Here is a 19,224-nt window from a genome sequence, read left to right as displayed (position 1 = left end):
GCATTGTCGTATGTTTGTTTGGGTTCACACACAGAGAAAGGAGAGCCGATGCGAGGATGTGTTTACCAAGTAGCTGCCACTTAGTACAACTGGGACAGCTCAGCCTTGGGGGACTGTCCTTCCAGAAGCCGTAGAAAGCGTGTCTCGGGGAAGTGGGCCTGCAGGAGTATCTTAAAGGTGTCTTCAATCACCCATAAACTCTCCCGGGGAGAGAAGAGAGGAATCTCCCTACCGACCCGTTTCCTTCTGTCGTGAACGTCGACTCCCCTGCCCTTCTGTGTTGTGCCGCGTGTCCCCCTCTGCCTGACCGCGGGCGTCAGCGGGGCAGGGCAGCCGCCGGGCGGGGCGGGCAGGGCGGCATGGGGCGGGGCCGTCGGCGCACCTGCTCGGCGTCTGTGCACAGGGGGCCCCAGCAGCGGTGGCTGGCGCCGAAATTCAGCGTTCTGGAGACAGGGGAGGCCGAGGGACCGAGCGCATGACGACCAGCAGGGAGGGAGAAGGGACGGCACGTTAGAGGCACAGGTGTGGGGGCGCGCTCGTCCTTGAAGGCGTCCTTGAAGACGTGCGGGAATAGTCCAAGTGCGGACTCCCTTTGTGGAACCCTCGTGCGCGCCGTTTTGCCGTCACGTCCTTTCTGTAAGCTCCGGTGGGACGCACGCGAGTGTGGACCCCTAGCGTCGGGATTAACTAGAAATGGAGGGACAGGCCGCCGGGCGGAAGGGAGGTGTGTGGGTGCGGAGGCTTTGGCTGTGGGGTTTGGGAGAGAGAGAAAACTAAGGCAAAGGAAGTCTTTGAAATGGCCCGTCTCCGCGTCCCTCCAGGAGTGTTACTAAATATGGCAGGTCATGTACGAGAGCCAGATCACAGTGTCCTGTTATCTTCTGATGGGCTCTCGAAGTTATTATTGGCAGAATTTTCCATTTGAGAGAAAGTTTGAAAGATACCTCTGGGCGCTGTTAAGCACTTCCTTCTTCAGACTCCCTGAAGTAGGCAGAATAAATAAAAATCACACAAAGATGTTTCAAACCAGATTGTGTCAGATCAAGCCTCCCATCAAGAACAATTAGAAAGGTGTGGGGCGCCTGGGTGGCTCAGTCAGTTAAGCGTCAGACTTCGGCTCAGGTCATGATCTCGCGGTTGGTGAGTTCGAGTTCCAGGTCAGGCTCTGTGCTGACAGCTCGGAGCCCGGAGCCTGCTTTGGATTCTGTGTCTCCCTCTCTCTCTGCCCGTCCCCTGCTCACACTCTGTCTCAAAAATAAATAAACGTTAAAAGAAAAAATTTTTTTAAAGAACAATTAGAAAGGCTGGGTAAGGTATTCCTAGAATGTCTGAGAGCACAGAAAACGGGTCAAGACACTGCAAGAGAGCCCCATGGGGTGAGGCCAGAACTTGGCCCCACTTGAGCTCTTTGCCGATTCTATTGTTTCTAATTTAAAAAAAATGTTTATTTATTTTGAGAGAGAGAGAGAGAGAGAGAGAGCAAGCGAGCACAAGTGGGGGAGGGGCAGAGAGACAGGGAGAGAGAGAATCCCAAGCAAGTTTGTGCTGTGAGCACAGAGCCCGATGCGGGGCTCGAACCCACGAACTGTGAGACCACGACCTGAGCCAAAATGGAGAGTCAGACGCTCAGCTGACTGAGCCCCCTCCCGCCCCCCCCCCGGGTGCCCCTCTTTACCAATTCTGGAGTTGAGTCTGATAGGACAAGGTGAGCAGAGCTTCTGGAAGTTTCCCAGGGAGATGATACTCGGAGTTGAGGGCTCATCAGTGAGGGGGGTCCTGGCAAACATCCCAGGCCTTCCCGTTGGGTCCCCGGGAGTAAGGATGAGCTGAAACAGGCTAGCGCTCCCAGAGGTTGAAATCCAGCTTGAATCAACTCAGTGGTGGGTTTATTCGGGTGGTTTGCCCTGTCCTAATCTGTCCTGTAAACAAGAACAAATCCTCTCTGGGTGAAGATAATATTATCCACTACTTCAAATTATCTCTATATCGTTTCCCACATTAGGTCTAGCACCTGATGACGAGGCATGTAAAACAGGGAAGCCTTTACCAAAACCTTGGCGAGAGGGATAACGGAAGAGGCCCCCAGGAGATACAGATATTGGAGTCATCATACCCAGACTTTAAGACAACTGTGATTCACGTGTTCTAGAAATTAAAGTGTAAGATGGACAATTTCAGGAGAGAATTGGAGACTATAGCAAAAGTACCAAAGGGAAACTCTAGAACTGAAAAATGCCATAACCGATACTAATAATAGACGGGTTTAACAGTTGATTAGCAAACACAAAACAAAAGAAGCAGATGTAATGATACTAATATTACATAAAGGAGATTTTAATGTTTTAATGTATTTGTTTTTTATATTCTGATGTTTGATATCAGGTATTTACTAATTTTATATTGCTATCTCTTCTTAGTGAACTGACTTCATTATCGTTATGAGATATTCTTCTTCATGTCCTTCTATCTTGCTACTGACTCTAAAATCTCAGTTCCATTGACTTTTGTAGATTCCTGTGCCAATACCACACTGTGTTTGCTTGTTTGTTTAAATTTTTTAATTTGAGGGGCGCTCGGGTGGCTCAGTTGGTTAAGCGTCTGACTTCGGCTCAGGTCATGATCTCACGGTTCGTGAGTTCGAGCCCCACGTCGGGCTCTGTGCTGACAGCTCAGAGCCTGGAACCTGCTTTGGATTCCCTCTTTCTCTGCTCCTTCCCTGCTCTCGCTCTGTCTCTGTCTCTCTCAAATATAAACATTACACAAAAATTTTTTTTATTTGAAAGAGAGAGAGAGAGCACACGCATGAGTGGGGAAGGGGCAGAGGGAGAGAGAGAAAGAGACAGAGAGAGAGAGAGAGAGAGAGAGAGAGAGAGAGAGAGAGAGAGAGAGAGAATCCCAAGCAGGCTCCAGGCCCCGTGCAGAACCCGACACGGGGCTGGATCTCATGGACGGTGAGATCATGACCTGAGCCACAATCCAGAGTTGGACACTCAACCGACTGAGCTGCGCAGGCGCCCCTGGACCACATTGTTTTTATTCCTATGCGTTTAACTTGTTCCTGCTCCCCTCCAGGGTAAACGTTCCCAACCAGTTTTTTATTATCCCTCAGAGGCGCTTACCGCAAATGGGGTCACGGTATAGACATCGTCTTACCACTTACCTTTCATTCCCTCAACATCCAGATTTCCATACAGCTCTACACCACCTTTAGAAATGCGCTTTTTAGGGGCGCCTGGGTGGCGCAGTCGGTTAAGCGTCCGACTTCAGCCAGGTCACGATCTCGCGGTCCGTGAGTTCGAGCCCCGCGTCAGGCTCTGGGCTGATGGATCAGAGCCTGGAGGCTGCTTCCGATTCTGTGTCTCCCTCTCTCTCTGCCCCTCCCCTGTTCATGCTCTGTCTCTCTCTGTCCCAAAAATAAATAAAAAACGTTGAAAAAAAAAATTAAAAAAAAAAAAAGAAATGTGCTTTTTGGGGCGCCTGGGTGGCTCAGTCGGTTGGGCGTCCGGCTTCGGCTCAGGTCACGATCTCGCGGTCCGTGAGTTCGAGCCCCGCGTCGGGCCCTGGGCTGATGGCTCAGAGCCTGGAGCCTGCTTCCGGTTCTGTGTCTCCCTCTCTCTCTGCCCCTCCCCCGTTCATGCTCTGTCTCTCTCTGTCTCAAAAATAAATAAAAAACATTAAAAAAATTTTAAAAAAATAAAAAAAAGAAACGCGCTTTTTGTTGTTCATGAAAATAATGCTCTTACCTGAAAATTCGACAAACACAAACAACAAACCCTTAATTTGCTTCTACCGGAGAGGCCGTCTGTTTCAGCGTGTCCCAGGGGCCTCCGGGCCTCCTCCTGCAGCAGACCCTCCCAAAACGAGACCCCCTCATCTGGTGAGGTCAGCCTGGCCGCCACCCTCTGCAGGCTGGTCCTGGCTGGAGTCTCCCCGCACTTTGCAGGGGGCTCGGGGGTCGGTCGGTGGGTGCTTTGAGGGCTGTGGGGAGGGCAGGGAGGGACGCGGCGAGCCCGGACAGCCCTGGAGGCGCTCGCTGGGGGAGAAGCCGCACCGTTCGCCTGGTCCTGCGGGCTCCTGACCTTGATAGGAATTGAACAAAAACAGCAAGGTTGGAAGTGGAAGAAAGGCTGACCTTGAGGTAAAGCTCTCTTTGAAGTAGTTTCTAAAAGGTCCTTTAAAGTTAAACAGAACATTTAATGAAAACATTTCCAGGCCAAGGTAAGCGCGCTCTGTAGTTTGATGCGAGGATTCTTGATGAACAGAAGGTTATGTTTCCAGAAGTTTCCAGAACAATTTACTCAATTGTCTCAAAAACTAAAGGCCACCTCTGAGGTCTAACCAGTCAACCAACCAACCAACCAACCAACCTACCATGTCCCCTCACTTTTTTTTTTTTTAAAGCAGAGAAAATGTCTTTTAAAATGTAAGCCCTGGGGTGCCTGGGTGGCTCAGTCAGATTCTTGATTTTGGCTCAGGTCGTGACCTCACGGTTCGTGGGGTGGAGCCCTGAGTCAGGTTTTGTGCTGGGCTCTCTCTCTCTCTCTCTCTCTGTCCTCCCTGCCCCCCTCCCACACTCATTCACTCTCTCTCTATAAAATAAAAATTAAAAAAATAAAATGTAAGCCCTAAGTCTACATTTAGGGTCACTCTTTAACTTGTTAGGGGGAGAAATTCAAAAAGAGGAGACTAATCTATAAGCAGAATAGTCTTGTGTGTAAAAAAAAAAGTCACTCTTCAGAAAAAATAAAAGCCTCAAACAGGAGACATAATGATAGAGATTTGGGGTGAACTCACTCCACCAGAATGATCCCTATCTGTCATTGAGAGGGTTCCCTCCCGCTCTCCTGTCTCAGCCAGTGTAGACTAAGGCCACTTCTTATTGTGTTCCTTGTATCCGATTTCTTTTAATGTCCCAATGGTTAAAAAACACAATTCTTCTTAGAGAATCTTCAGGAGTTTTGGATGAAGATTTAAGCTAATTTGGCTGCTGGCACCAGATATTCTCCCGTGCATTTTATTCCAGGAAGAGCCATTTGGTCGGCATCTACTGGAAGTAATGTAGTTACTGCGGGGAAGAACCCATCTTATGTCTGATGACATCTTTAATAAAAATAAAACACACCCTGTGTCGCTGTTTCCCCAGCCTGAGAATGAAGGACGCTAGGCAGCGGCAATGTGACCTGTTCGTGGCTCCCCCAGCCGAGGCAGGAGCCCCCCGACTGAGCAGTCGTTTGTGTGGCTCTCGGGAGGCTGGCTGGAGGTCCCCGCTCAGGGCGCGACCGGCCAACGATGCCGGGCGGGTGAGGAAAGCCACTCGCCCCCACCTCTCTGGCCAGTCAGCTCTCCTGCGATTGCCCTGTAATAAGTGGGCTAACGCTTCGCTGGGCCGGCGCAAAATGTGCAGCTGTGTCTGCCTTTGGTTTACTTCCCGTTCTCTGCCACCGCTGCACGCACACGTCCCCCCCGTCTGCTGGCCTCTCTCCCACCCGCCATCTCGCTGGTTATTTCAGGCCCCCGCGTCTCTCCCGAACCCCTGCGGCCCGTCTGCAGTCTTCCCACCGTGCGGCCGTTCAAGTTCCCGGGCGCGGTACCCGCGGACCCGAGCTGGTGGTTGGGCATCACCCTTGGGAGGGAGCCCGGGCCTCGGAGCCAGGCCGCCCCCCGCCCCGCCGCCCCGCCCGCCTGCCCCGACAGCGGGCGTTTGTCGTTCCTTTCTTCCTCCCTCCCTCTGTCACCTGATGAGCTCCTGCTGAATGTCCACCACCAACTGGACTCTGATCCCCTCTGGGAAGCTGTCCTCCGTCTGCCAAGGCTCAATGAGCTGTCCTTCCTAAGGGCCGCAAGCTTGAGTTTCCTCCTCTGCCAGTGGGGATAATAACCCCTTTACCGTCTGGATTCGGTGTCTGTCTGGTGGTCGGTAAGGTTTCCATATATCCTGGTTTATGACTGTTGTCCCAGGTCGTGTCTGGTGAGGGGTCAGCAAGGATGGAGACCAGCTACAGGCCACAGTTTAACAGGATTGAGAGCCAAGACTGCATAAACGTGACCTGAACTCCAAGAAAGTCGTGCCCAGGAGGATGAGATGGCGAACGGCACTGTTTGTTTCAGGAGCTTCTAGGAAGTTCAACGACCTCAATCTAGACAGCCGGCCCTCGTGGGGGTAAGAGCCCCTTTCCCAGGGCTGCAGTTCACTCAACTGGCTCATCTGGTGCCTGTTTAGTTCTTGAGGCCCCGTCCAAAACCCCAGCCTCCCTCTGTTCACCGACTCTGAACTGTCACGATTTTGGTCCAGCCCAATCATTCTGCTGGAAATGAGATCTTCAAACCTTCCGAATGTGCACCCACGACCGCCCTCTTCTGAGACACTCCCAAGGAGGTGGCCCACCTTCCCTCATTAAGCAACGAACTTAACCCTGCTCCTTAACAGGTCGTTTTGATGATCTCTTTGAGGAATCGGCCGTCAGCACCCCTATTACTCTGAAAAGAATCCCAGTGTGGATGATAAGTTAAATGATTCCTATTATGAATTGTGTTGCCCTGTTAATATGTAACATTGACTGTCCTCAATCCTTCTGATAACCTCACGAAGTAGGTCAGTGAGTTAGCCTTGAACAGACATAACAATGAAGGCACAGATCAGTCATCTATCCAAGGTCCCACAGCTACTGTAACACACGGGATTACAACCCAAGGCACAGGACTCCAGAACTGACATTCTTTCTTAAAACGTTAGTTTTCCTTTTACAGAAAAGTTACAATATAGCACAAGCACTCCCGCCCTTCCCAGACGTTGGGGAATGAGTCGTCAGTGGGATGTCCTGTGACCTCCCAAACTTTAGCATTTGTCCTACGCACAAGGACCTTCTGCACGACAGCCACACAGCTGTCAAGATCAGGAGGGTGCCACCAGCACCGTCTCCCCTCAGATCGCGTGAGGTTTGCCAGCGGCCTCGGTGAAGATCAGTATTGCAGAAGATTCTGGGTCGGAACTGCCCCTTGCATTCAGTCCTTCCATCTCCTGACTTTCCTTCCGTCTGAAACACTTCTTCAGGGGCGCTTGGGTGGCTCGGTTGGTTGAGCACCCAGCATCGGCTCAGGTCACGATCTCGATGTTCGTGGGTTCGAGCCCCGCTCGGGCTCTGTGCCGACATCTCGGAGCCTGGAGCCTGCTTCGGATTCTGTGTTTCCCTCTTTGCCCCTCCCCTGTTCGTGTGGCTTCTTTCTCTCAAAAATAAATAAAACATTAAAAACATTTTTTTAAGTAAGCATTAAAAAAAGTTAAAAAGACATGGAAATACTTCAGGCTTTCCTTGACTGTCCTGACCTCGACGCGGGTGAAGATTACTGGTTACTCTGTGAAACGCACACTTTGAGTTTGCTGTTTCCTCAGGGTCGGGTTCAGGTTCCGCGTGGTGGACGTGGCGCCGGGCACCCGGGGCACCCCGTCAACCGGGACACGATGCTGGTTTGCCCCGTGATGGTGGCACAGGCTTCCGTCACTTGATCGACGTGCTGTCTGCCAGGCGTTTTCACTATGAAGTTATACTTTTCCTGTTTGTAGTATTTTGGGGGGCAGTGTTTTCTTTTATTTCGGATTACTGCTGTTTTTCTGACTTTCTTCTTACCCTGCCCCGAGCTTTATTGAGGCATGACTGACAAATAAAAACCGTATGAATCTCAGGTGTACAATGCGATCTACTTTGATACAGGAATACGTCGTGAAACGGTGACCACAGCCTTCATCTCACGCAGTCACCGTTGTGTGTGTGTGCGTGTGACAGTTCAGAGCTACTCTCTCAATGCACAGAACTGTCGAGTCACTCTATGACACGCCTGAAACACACAACACTGTGCCGTAATTCTACTGGAAGTCGAACAAGTGAAAGAAAAACCCCGAGCCGCTCTCGCGTTTCAAGCACGCACAGTACGAAGTACGGTTCCTGGTGCACGTCTGTCTCCGGCCCCCATCCCGCCCGCAGAACCGAGGCTCCAGCGCTCTGACCAACATCTCGTCTCCCCTCCGTCCCTGCCCCGGTGACCACCGGTCGGCTCTCCGCTTCTGCGGGTTCTGTTGCAGGCCCCACGTCTACTGAGAGCGCGCACTATTTGACCTTCTCCGTCCGGCTTATTACGCTTGTGTGATGTCCCCTGGGCCCACCCGCGTTGGCACAAACGACTGACTTGGAGGCTGAACGGCAGCCCCTGCACGTGTAGACGCCACGTCGTCCTTACCCGCTCGTCCGTCAGGGACGCTCTCTTGGCCGTCGTCGCAAGTAAAGCTGCAGTGAGCACGGGGTGCGCGGATCTCTCTGAGGCACAGATTGTCTCCTTTGGCCGCGTGCTCAGAAGCGGGGTTGCTAAATCCTGTGGTATTTCTAGTTTTAAATTTTTGGAGGAGCCTCCGCACTGTTCTCTGTACTATAGCAACGTACGTTCTGTGGGGCGGATATTTATGTAGTTGCTTATTTATTTATTTAGAGACAGAGAGTGGGGGAGGGGCGGAGAGAGGGGGAGGGAGAATCCCAAGCAGGCCCGGCACTGTCGGCGCAGACCCGACGCGGGGCTCGACCCCACACACTTTGAGGTCGTGACCTGAGCTGAAATCAAGAGTCGGAGGCACAACGGACGGAGCCCCATCCGCTACTCATCTCGATGCCCTGATTTCTCTAGATTTGGCCCCGGGAGCGTTCAAGATGCCTTCCAAATACCGTTGACACGCTCCGCTCCGTCATTCTTTCCAGCAACTTCTTGTTTTGGTGGGTGGATAAGTATCTTTTACTTACCTGAAAGCGTGGATTAGGTATGTATAGAATTTCAGTCAGTTGCATCTGCTCGGAGGGTGGTATTTTGTGTTCAAATGAAACATCCTCCCAGCATTTGAGCAGAAAGAAACGAGAGCACCAGCTCGTCGGTGGGAAGGCTCGCAGGGCACCTGGGGCGTCGGGAGAGACAGCAGGTTCCTTGGTCTCTCCGTTAGGAGACTGGAAACTGAGGCTTTGAGTAGCAGCTTTTGTCCCTCTTAATTTTTAGTTTCTTTTTAAAAGTCGCTGTATCTGTTGTTCTGCGGAGCTCCCTCGGTGCTTCTGCCCCTAGGGGACAGGCTGTGTACTGAGGCCGCTTCCCCGGGCCGGACGGTGAATCCGCCCTCCCCTGGGCTCCTGCACCGGCGCCGAAGTGACCGCTGACGGGCTCATGGCGGCCGCCAGCCGTTTGCGAGGGCAGGGGCTTCGACGTCTGCCCCTCGAACCCTCCCGGACCCGGTCTGGGGCCTGGGGCGCCGGGAGGCCCGCGGCGCCCACGATGGCCAGGTGGTCATGGCTCCGTCTCGCTTCCCCCACAGGATGGCAGAATCTAGTCAAGGCCTCGCCCCACCAGTGGCCTGGCTGTTCCCGAATTTGAAAATACCTGGTTTGTGCCTGAAATGATTACAGCCCTCAAGTACCACCCCCCACCCCCAGGATACCCCCCCATAGTCAAGTACTTCCCCGTGAGGAAACCCCCCCCCGTACTCAAGTCCCCCCCCAGGAGACCCCCATACTCGAGTACTTCTCGTGAGGAGACCCCCTCCATAGTCAGATACCCCCCCATGAGGAGGCCCTCATATTCAAGTACTTCCCCATGAGGAACCCCCCCACCCCCGCACTCAAGTCCCCCCCCAGGAGACCCCCATACTCGAGTACCTCTCGTGAGGAGACCCCCCCATAGTCAAATACCCCCCATGAGACCCTCATATTCAAGTACTTCCCCGTGAGGACCCCCCCCGCACTCAAGTCCCCCCCAGGAGACCCCCATACTCGAGTACCTCTCGTGAGGAGACCCCCCCCACGGTCAAATACCCCCCCATGAGGAGACCGTCATATTCAAGTACTTCCCCGTGAGGACCCCCCCCCCCCCGCACTCAAGTCCCCCCCAGGAGACCCCCATACTCGAGTACCTCTCGTGAGGAGACCCCCCCCATAGTCAGATACCCCCCCCATGAGGAGACCGTCATATTCAAGTACTTCCCCGTGAGGACCCCCCCCCCCCCCGCACTCAAGTCCCCCCCAGGAGACCCCCATACTCGAGTACCTCCCGTGAGGAGACCCCCCCATAGTCAAATACCCCCCATGAGACCTTCATATTCAAGTACTTCCCCGTGAAGACCCCCCCCGCACTCAAGTCCCCCCCCAGAAGACCCCCATACTCGAGTACCTCTCGTGAGGAGACCCCCCCATAGTCAGATACCCCCCCCATGAGGAGACCGTCATATTCAAGTACTTCCCTGTGAGGACCCCCCCCCCCCGCACTCAAGTCCCCCCCCCAGAAGACCCCCATACTCGAGTACCTCTGGTGAGGAGACCCCCCCATAGTCAAATGCCCCCCCATGAGGAGACCCCCATAGTCAAGTATCCCCGTGAGGAACCCTGCATACTCAGTGCCCCGCCCCCCAGACTCCCCCCCATAAAGTAACGCCCTCTGTCGTCCGTCCACGCTTCCTCCACGTGCTTCCAGGACGCCGGCCTCTTTCCGGTGAAGTACAAGCCGGTCGTGGGCGGTGGCGCCCACTCCCGAGCGAGCGACCGTCGGGGGCTGGAGTTCGCGGCGAAAACCGAGCGGGCGGGTTGAAATCCCGGCTGGTTTCGCGCCCAAGGCGTTCGTGCGAAGGGCTGTTATTTCAGGACGAGGGAGGGAACCGCAACCATTGGGCTCCTGCTGTATGCCGGCTGCTCCAAGCCAGGGGCTCCCACGTGCGAGTGGGCGGAGCCGCAGGCCCGTCCCGTCCCGTCCCCGGGGCTTCGGACTTCGGACTCGGTAGGTCCGGGACGGGGCCTGAGGATTTGCGCGGCGACAAGTTCCCGGGGCCGCGGCAGCCGGCCGCCCTCGCACGTCGCGCGGGAAGGAGCGGGGGCTCGGGGGCCTGGGTGGCCCGCGACGCGCCCCGGTAACGGGAGGGCTGGCGCGGACGGCCCCGGGCCGTGGGGCCGCAAACGCTGCGGCCGTTCTGAGCGACAGAGGCGACGAACCTGTGCTGGGGGCGTGTCTGAACCGTGTGCCCCCCAAACAGGAGACGGCGCCCGGTTCCCGTGCGACGCTCGTCACGCCTAAGAGCCCGAAACCAGCGGTCCGTTTCGCGGCTCCTCCGGTGCGCGAGCAGCGGGGTCGCGCGGAAGCGGCCGGGCAGGTGCACCTGAGCGTGAAGGGACGCGACGCCTTGCGCCGCCCGCTGAAGATTAAAACGTCTTTGGAAATGAAATATCGATGTTACGGGTGTTTTAATCACCACACCCCACCTCTGAAACTAGAACAGGACGTGAAAATAAGGCAGAAGTAAGCAATTATAAAATGCATTAACCTGTCGTGGACAGAGAAGACACAGTCTATGGAAATAAACGAGAAAATAAAAGCTGGTGGGCTCCCGCGAGCAGTGAATCCGCAGATGAACGCCGGCTCCAGGCTCCACAGTCGAGTCCCTGGTGAATGAGAACCCGTTCTGCGTTTATGACTCAGGCACAACTTGCCTCCCACCCCCCAGCTCCCCATTGCATACAACGAATTACACCCGATGTGAGGCAGGGTGGGTTTTATTCTGAGTATCGGGAAAGGGCTGGGACGTGGAGGGGGAGTTGGAGGGAGGCGACCTTGGCTGCAGCCGAGGTTTCCAGTCTGACGGAGGAGATCGGCCCCCTCCCTTTGGCCGGGCTGCTGCTCGGCTCCCGTTTCTCGTCTGCGGTCAGGCGCCACCCGTGTTGTCCAAATCAGACAGGCTTGCTCACCCTGGGCTTTAAGGTGCAGTCGGAGAGAGGGCGCCCCGGGGGGCTCCGTCCGTTAGGCGTCTGACTTCTGCTGGAGTCACGACCTCAGGTTCGTGAGTTCGAGTCCCACAACGGGTGAGCCGGAGCCCCCCCATCATGTGAGCCCCGCTTCTCTCCCTCTCCCCCTCCCTCTGCGCCTCCCTCACTTGCGCCCTCTCTCTCAAGAAATAAAATAAAATGCCTTCGAAGAGGCCTTATTAATAGTTCATGGCGGGCAGAGGGGGGCCAGGGGGGTCTCTTACATTCGGAGGACACTGCCCTGCTGCCCACTTCTGGTCCCAGGTGAGTCTCGGCTGCCACCTGGGACCTGGGTCATTATAACCTGTTTGTTCTGAACTTCGGAGCCTGCCCCAGACCCGAGGGGTTCTGAGTGCTTCCTCTTCCCCCCTTTCTTAAAAAGTTACAACCAAGCACTCGGAAACGAGTGCCTCTGTCTGGGGACAGAGTGGCCCCCTGAGCAGCACAGTCACCTGGGCAGGCATCACCCACTGCCTGCCCCCCTCCCCCAGCCTGTCCTGCCCCCCCCCCCCAGCTCACCAGGACGGCCTCAGGTCACGGGCTGACCCTTCCACACGGCGCCTGCCAGGGCCCGTGAGCTCACTGGGCAACATGGAGACTTTGGAGGAACAGAATGCTGGAAAGGAAGATCGCAAACTGAAAAGCTTATACGAGACAAAGTGAAAGGGACACGTGAGAATATTCCTGGGTCTGGAGGTTGGGAGCCGTGACTTTCATCAGCTGTGGCAGCAGGGTGTGGTCTCGACTCCCGGTCCTTCTCCCTACCAGCTGAGCTCTCCCGTGGCCTGAGCCCCCGCTCAGGGCTCACCTGTGCTGCAGGGCTAGGGCCGGGGTCCCGGGCTCGTCCGCCTTCCAACAAACCCGAGCAACCGTATCCCCCAAGCCTTCCCAGAGGTGGACCCCACGATGGGTGCATCACGGGTGTTTGCATTTCTGCTCATCAGAAGACATCGGCAGATAAGAATTTCTGATTTCCACCCCGTTTCTCAAGGAGGTCAAGCTGCGTAAAAACAACATCAGTAGCAAAACTTTGTTGGTCGATTTACATACTGTTCTCATAGATGATTTGGAAGAGGCTTGCTGTATTAAAATGCACATAATCACAACGAGATACCGCCTCACGCCTGCCGGAATGGCTGTTATCACAAAGACGAGAAGTGACAAGTGTTGGCGGGAACGGGAGTTGGTGCAGCCCCTGTGGAGAACAGCGTGTAGAATTACCTTGTGACCCAGTCATTCCGCTTCTGGGTATTTACCCAAAGGAGATGAAGTGTTACCTTGAAGAGACGTCTGCGCCCCATGCTCCCGCGGCATTGTTTAGAATCGCCAAGACGTAGACGCAACCTGAGTGTCCGCCGATGGATGACTGGATGAAGAGAATTCTAGAGACGCGGTGGAATTTTGTTCAGACGTAAAAAAGAAGGAAGTCCTACCGTTCGCGACAACGTGGAAGGACGCAGGGGGCATCGCGCTTAGGGAACGAAGCAGGAGAGGGACCAATATGGTGGGATCTCACGTCTCCGTGGAGTGTAAACACGGGACCAACCCGCCGACCACCAAGCTCATGGGCACGGGCAACAGGCGGGGGGCAGCAGCCCGGGGGTGTGGGGCACGGGCGAGGTGGGAGAGAGACGCAAGGAATACGAAATAAACACGCCCCGAGGACGTGGCGCTCGGCGCAGTGGCCACGGCCGGCAACAGCGCCTGGCGCGTGTCAAGTTTGCCGAGAGTGGGTCCTGGAAGTTCTCGTCACAAGAGACAAAGTTGTAACTGTGCGCGGTGGGGGTGTTGGGGAGACCGGTGTCTATTTGACGCTGTGTACAAATGGCCAACTGCTATGTTGAACACCTCAGACTAATACGTTGTATGTCAATTATACCTTAACAAAAACTGATGTAAGAACACACACACAGGGGCGCCCGGGCGGTTCAGTCGGTTGAGCAGCCAAGCCTTGACTTTGGCTCAGGTCACGACCTCACGAACCGTGTCCGGCTCCGCGCCGGGCCTGGGGCCCGCTTGTGACTCTCTCTGCCCCTCTCCCGCTCCCGCTCTCTCTTTCTCTCTCTCTCAAAACAAATAACTTAAAAAAAATACCCGTAGAATATATAAAACACAGATAGGAAACCAAATGATTCGGGAACCGCAGCCACCCTGCGCCTCCGTCATCCCTAAGAGCGGGTGACGGTATCCTGGTCACGGGACTCCAGTGACCCGGAGGAGGTCACGTTCAGGAAGCTCTTCTCCGGAGGGCGGTTCGCGGCAGGACCCCAGCATCGGGGGCAGCTCAGGGACCGCCACCTCCCAGCCGCTCCTCTCCCACCCTCGTTTCCTTCTTTCCTTTACCGACGTCATGCTTCAGCCAATATTTGTTGAGGGCCTGCCGCGTGGCGTTTATTGCACTAGGTGCTGGGATACGGAGACGCCCCAAACACGGACTCCACTTGCTGGCATCTGGCACCCAGCGTCAGGCGGCCACCCAAGGCCGCCTCATTGTGACCCGTCCGCCACAAAAATAAAGCGCAGCGTGGTTTACGGGAACAGACGCGGGCGCTGAGGGCAGGCAGACCCGGGTGCCGAGCCCGCTTGCTTTATCTGTCGGGGCCTCAGGTCCCTCGCCGCGAACTGTGATCGGTAGTAACTGCCTTTCAGGGCGATTGTGAAAATGACCTGAAACGGGTGCCAGGGAGACACGACAGCGGTTAACGTCACTGAGCACTTGCTCTGTGCCGGGCACATTTGCCCCGCTGACTCACGACAACCCTACGAGGCAGGTGCCGGTTTTCTAGAGGCCCAGAGGCGCCGAGCCGCCCGCACCGGGTCAGCCAGCCGGTCTGCGGCACAGCCCGGCTTCAAACCGCGGATTTGGCCCCGGCGCCCGTGGTCTCTGGGGCTGCCCCCCACGGCTTCTCAGCCCTGGCCGCGCACCAGGATCCTCCGTGGGGCTTTGGAAATGGTGAGCGCTTTGCTGTCACCCTGGCAGATTCTGACCCGGTAGGTCTGGGATGAGGTCCGGGAACGTGTAGTTTGGGGGAGCTCCCCGGGGGATCCCGACGTGCCGAGAACCGGTGGGCGTTGAAGTAAATGATGGTTGTTATCAGCAGAGGGAGGGCGACGCGGAGGGCTTTGCACAAGTGGGTCTTGAGGGATGCGGCAGAATTTTCTTGGCAGAATATAGGTAAGGGCTCTCCAGGCAGAGGGAACGTGCAAACCCCTGGGACTGCAAGTACGTGAGACTGTGGCCCCAGTTGTGTGTGTGTGTGTGAGCCAGAGAGCCGCAGAGGCGGAGGGATGAGGAAAGGGGGGCAGGATGTGGGGAGGCTGACAAGTGGGCTGGGGTCCCCCTGGGACAGAATTAGGAATCACGGGGAAGCACGTGGACTTCATCCCGGAGAGCACGTGAGGAGCTGTCCTGTGGGCGCGACGGCATCTGATCTGTAGATGGTCTTTATTTGGAAGCCTGTCTTTGATTCCAAGAATTGTGGCATATTGAGGGAAAAGGAAGAGAGCAATTTACAATTAATTTAGCCAGAAGCATCAGAGCACTTTCGGTGGTGAAGAGAGGAGATTGCTGAAAATTGAATGCGCCGTGAAGTGGCTATTACTTCACTGGCTTCAGTTCGGAAGAAAAGGGAGGAAGAAAGGGTATTTCCCCAGCACGGGGTACGGAGGCATGACGGGGGGAGGGGACACCGGTCTCCGGGCCGGGCCTCCCCCTGTGGATGGTGGCAAGAAGGCCCTAAGTCGCTGCCTAGCACTCCATGTGCTACTGCGCACCATCGATCTGCTTCTGGTCTCGTTTGGGTCACTTCCGGCGTTTTGTTTGTTTGCTTTACAAATGATACTAGGTCACTGGATATGCACACACTCAGCTTCACTAATGCCAGATCGGGTCCCGAGTAGCTGTGCCCGCTGCATCCCCACTGGCCGTACTCCTAGCGCTGGGCGTCCTCTGATTTTCAGATCTTCTCTGTCCCTCTCGTGGCTGCGAAATAGCAGGTCGTCATTTCCGGTGGCATCTCCTCGATCGCTAGTGAAGTGGACCACCCTGTCGTGTTTCTGGCCATTCGTGACTCCTTCTCGGCGAAATTCCTGTTCCTTCTTGCGCCTGTTTTTCCCAGGTTGGCTTCCTGGATTTTGTAAGTTGTACAAGTTGTACACAGCTCCCAGTCTGTGGTTCACCCTCTCACTTAACAGCAAGGGAACAGAAGGTTTTAATCCTGCGATATTCAGATTTGTCCATTATCCCCCTGTGGCCTGAGCTCTTGGAGTTTTGCGTCAGAAAAGATTTCCATTGTCTTCCGAAAGTGTCACAGGTTTTCTTTACGTTTGTGTTTTTAACCCAACCAGAAGTAATGTTTGTGTAGAGATGTAAATAATCATTGTTTCAGTGCTGTTGACTGAAAAGTCCACTTCTCCCCCAACTGATTTGCAAGGCCCGTCCTCGAATAAATCAAGTTTCTGTAAATGGACGAGTCTGTCAGCTGTCTGCTGTTTTCCACTGTTCAGTCTGCGAACCTTCCCCTGTTCAAAGACCACATCTCCTTGATTACTAGAGCTTTCTGACGAGCCTTCCTGATGCGCGGTGAGTCCTCCTACCTTGTTCTCCTTCAGAAATGTCGGGCTTTTTTTTTCTTTTTGTATCAGTTTTACAATCGGCCTGTCAGCGTTCACACGTGTCATGGATTTCGACTGGCATTACATTAAGTTTATAGATTAATTTTGGGGAAAGTAAGCATCTATACAAATCTGAACACGGATATTTTCCTGTTTTTTTCAGCTTTCTCTATTGTCCTTTAATAATGTTCCATAATCTTCCCTGTGAAACTCCAGTACGTCTTTTGTTAGTTTATTGCTACATTTTTAAGATTTTTGGTTCCATTTTTAGATTTTTGGTTTCACTTCCTAGCTTCTTATTAATAGGGTATAGAAATGTAATTAATTTTTATCTGTTGAATTCGTATCTAGCAACTATACAAACTCTGTTTATAGAAATATTATAAACATTATTTTATTGTGGTATTATATAATATAATAATAATATATTATTATTATTATTATTAATTCTAATGATTTTTCTCTACACGCTTTTGGGTAGACAGATGATTTTCTTCCTTTCTGATCCTTTCCCATGATTGTTCTAGCCATATTGCGATGCCGGGGCCCTCCTGCAGAAGTGGCAAGAGCAGGTGTCTTGATTTCATGGTGTCATGACGTATGATGTGTGTTGTAGGAAGATAACCTTTTGTAGATATCATTCATTGGGTTAAGAAAGCTGTCTTTTGTATTAATTTTCTGCTGCTGCGTAACAAGTTACCATATGTCAATGGTGCCCAACACACCTCTGTTAGCTCTGTTTGCATGGGTCAGCCTAGCTGCGGGGTTTGCTCCGAGCCCTACGGGAATGCAACCAGTGTACTGGCCAGGCTCCCGTCCCACCTGGAGCCTCGACGAGTCTTTTCCCCAAGCCCAATGAGGTGGTCGACAGAATTCATCCCCCCCCCCCCCAGCTGTCTGGCTGAGGGCCCTAGCTTCCTACCGGCCGTGGGCGGCCCTGTGGCTTCCTGCCATGCAACCCTCTCCGTGGGCGGCTCACAGCATGTCTGCTTACGTGAATCTCTTGTGTCTGCTAAGGTGGAGTCCTTCTAATCACAGGATTGACAGCCCCTCACCTTTGCCATATTCCTGCCCACACTCAACAGGAGTGGTTATTCTAGGGCGTGAGCCACTGGGTGATTGTACCACACGTTGGGTGCCCAGTTTGCTCAGTGTTTTTTTAATTAACCAATATTGAACTTGATTCATCTTTAAAAACCTATGATTACTAAATGATTTTTCTCTCTTGATGTGTTAATACGGTGAATTTTATTACTTTTCTAATATTAAGCAGTCATATTTGGGAGCTAAACCTACACCCAGCACGAGGCTTGACTCGCAACCCCGAGGTCAAGAGTCGCGTGCTCTTCCGGCTGAACCAGTCAGGCACCCTGAACTTTATTTCAATATAAACTCTATTTCTATTTCTTTTTTTTAATGTTTATTTATTTTTGAGAGAGAGAGAGAGAGAGAGAGAGAGAGCAGGGAAGGGTCAGAGAGAGGGAGACAGGTTCTCGCTGATAGCAGAGAGCCCAGAGATCACCAACCACGAGATCACGACCTGAGCTGAAGTCGGATGCGTAACCGACGGAGTCACCCGGGTGCCCCTCTATTTCTATTTCTCTTACTTTGTTATTTTTCTTACCAAATCCTAAAGTTACCAATATTTACCTTCCTTTCAAATAATACCAAGATGACTCTTACTGCGCTCATCACTGCGGTTATAACATGACACACGACACGACGTGATATGGAGTGACACGACACGACACGGACGACATGATGTGATGTGACCCGACAGGACACAGGACACAAAATGACAGGGCATGGCATGACGTGATATCACACTCCATGACATCATATGACATGGCATGATGTGACGGGTTGTTGGCTGCTTTGGTCTCTTCTTGTAGAACCCGGCTGCTTCATTTAACACGCTCCTCCGTGGCTCCCCCTCCTCCCCCCCTTCCGCCTTGCCGGAAGAGGTGCACCCCAGAGTCCATTCTGACACCCTCACTTTCCTTGTTGTCTGATTTGATTTTTGTGTTTTAAACTTTTATTCCTCTTTCTTTCCTTCTTTCTTTCTTTCTTCTAGAGACAGAGACGGCATGAGTGGGGGAGAGGGCAGAGGGGCAGAAGGAGAGAGAGAATTAAGGCAGGCTCCATGCTGAGCGCAGAGCCTGATGTGGGGCTCAATCCCATGACTCTGAGATCGTGATCCGAGCCGAGTGGGACGCTCAACCGACTGAACCACCAGGTGCCCACGTTTTCCTTTGATTCTCATTCTGGTTACTCCTCTGGGAAATCAGACAAGTGCACAGAAGTTTGGTTCTTCTCCACCAGGACTCTTTATGTTGGATGTGGCCAAAAATCCACCTCTAAATGGCTTTGCTATAAAGCAAAGTTACTGGCTCAGGTGACTGGAAGATTCCGTCGGTGGCTCCGAGGATGTCACCAAGGTCCCCGTTGCTCTCCACCTCTGCTTTCTGTGTGGTTTTAGCTCACCCTCATGCCCCACACATTGGCCCCCTGTCAACCCCACCTCCCGCCTCGTGACACAAATGGTTGTATCAGTTCCTGGGGAAGACCGTCTTCTCTGGAAGCCCGGCTCTGGGACCCATTTGCCCACGTTGGCCTGATTTGAGCCAGCTGCCCATCCCTGAACGAGGGCGGTAAGATGGTTGGCTGGAGCCTGCCCAAGCCCACCAGGTCTGGAAGTAGGATTCATCCCGCCCAAATGCATAGTGGAGGTGGGGGAGGGTGAGTTCACCCCAAACCCGTGGCTATTGGCTGGAGCACCGGGGGAGTGGGTGCTCCACTC

General features: G+C 53.7%; 1 long non-coding RNA gene across 1 annotated transcript; it reads left to right on the top strand.

Annotated features, from left to right (window-relative positions):
- Positions 1 to 378: 378 nt before the first annotated feature.
- Positions 379 to 2,346, top strand: LOC115505689. The gene is made up of 2 exons (XR_003966088.1): positions 379 to 636; positions 2,003 to 2,346. It is a non-coding gene; the product is annotated as an uncharacterized LOC115505689 (long non-coding RNA).
- Positions 2,347 to 19,224: the final 16,878 nt, after the last annotated feature.

This window comes from Lynx canadensis, chromosome F1, assembly GCF_007474595.2.
Source record: "Lynx canadensis isolate LIC74 chromosome F1, mLynCan4.pri.v2, whole genome shotgun sequence".
Classification (NCBI taxonomy): domain Eukaryota; kingdom Metazoa; phylum Chordata; class Mammalia; order Carnivora; family Felidae; genus Lynx; species Lynx canadensis.
This window is presented reverse-complemented; position numbering and strand designations above follow the sequence as displayed.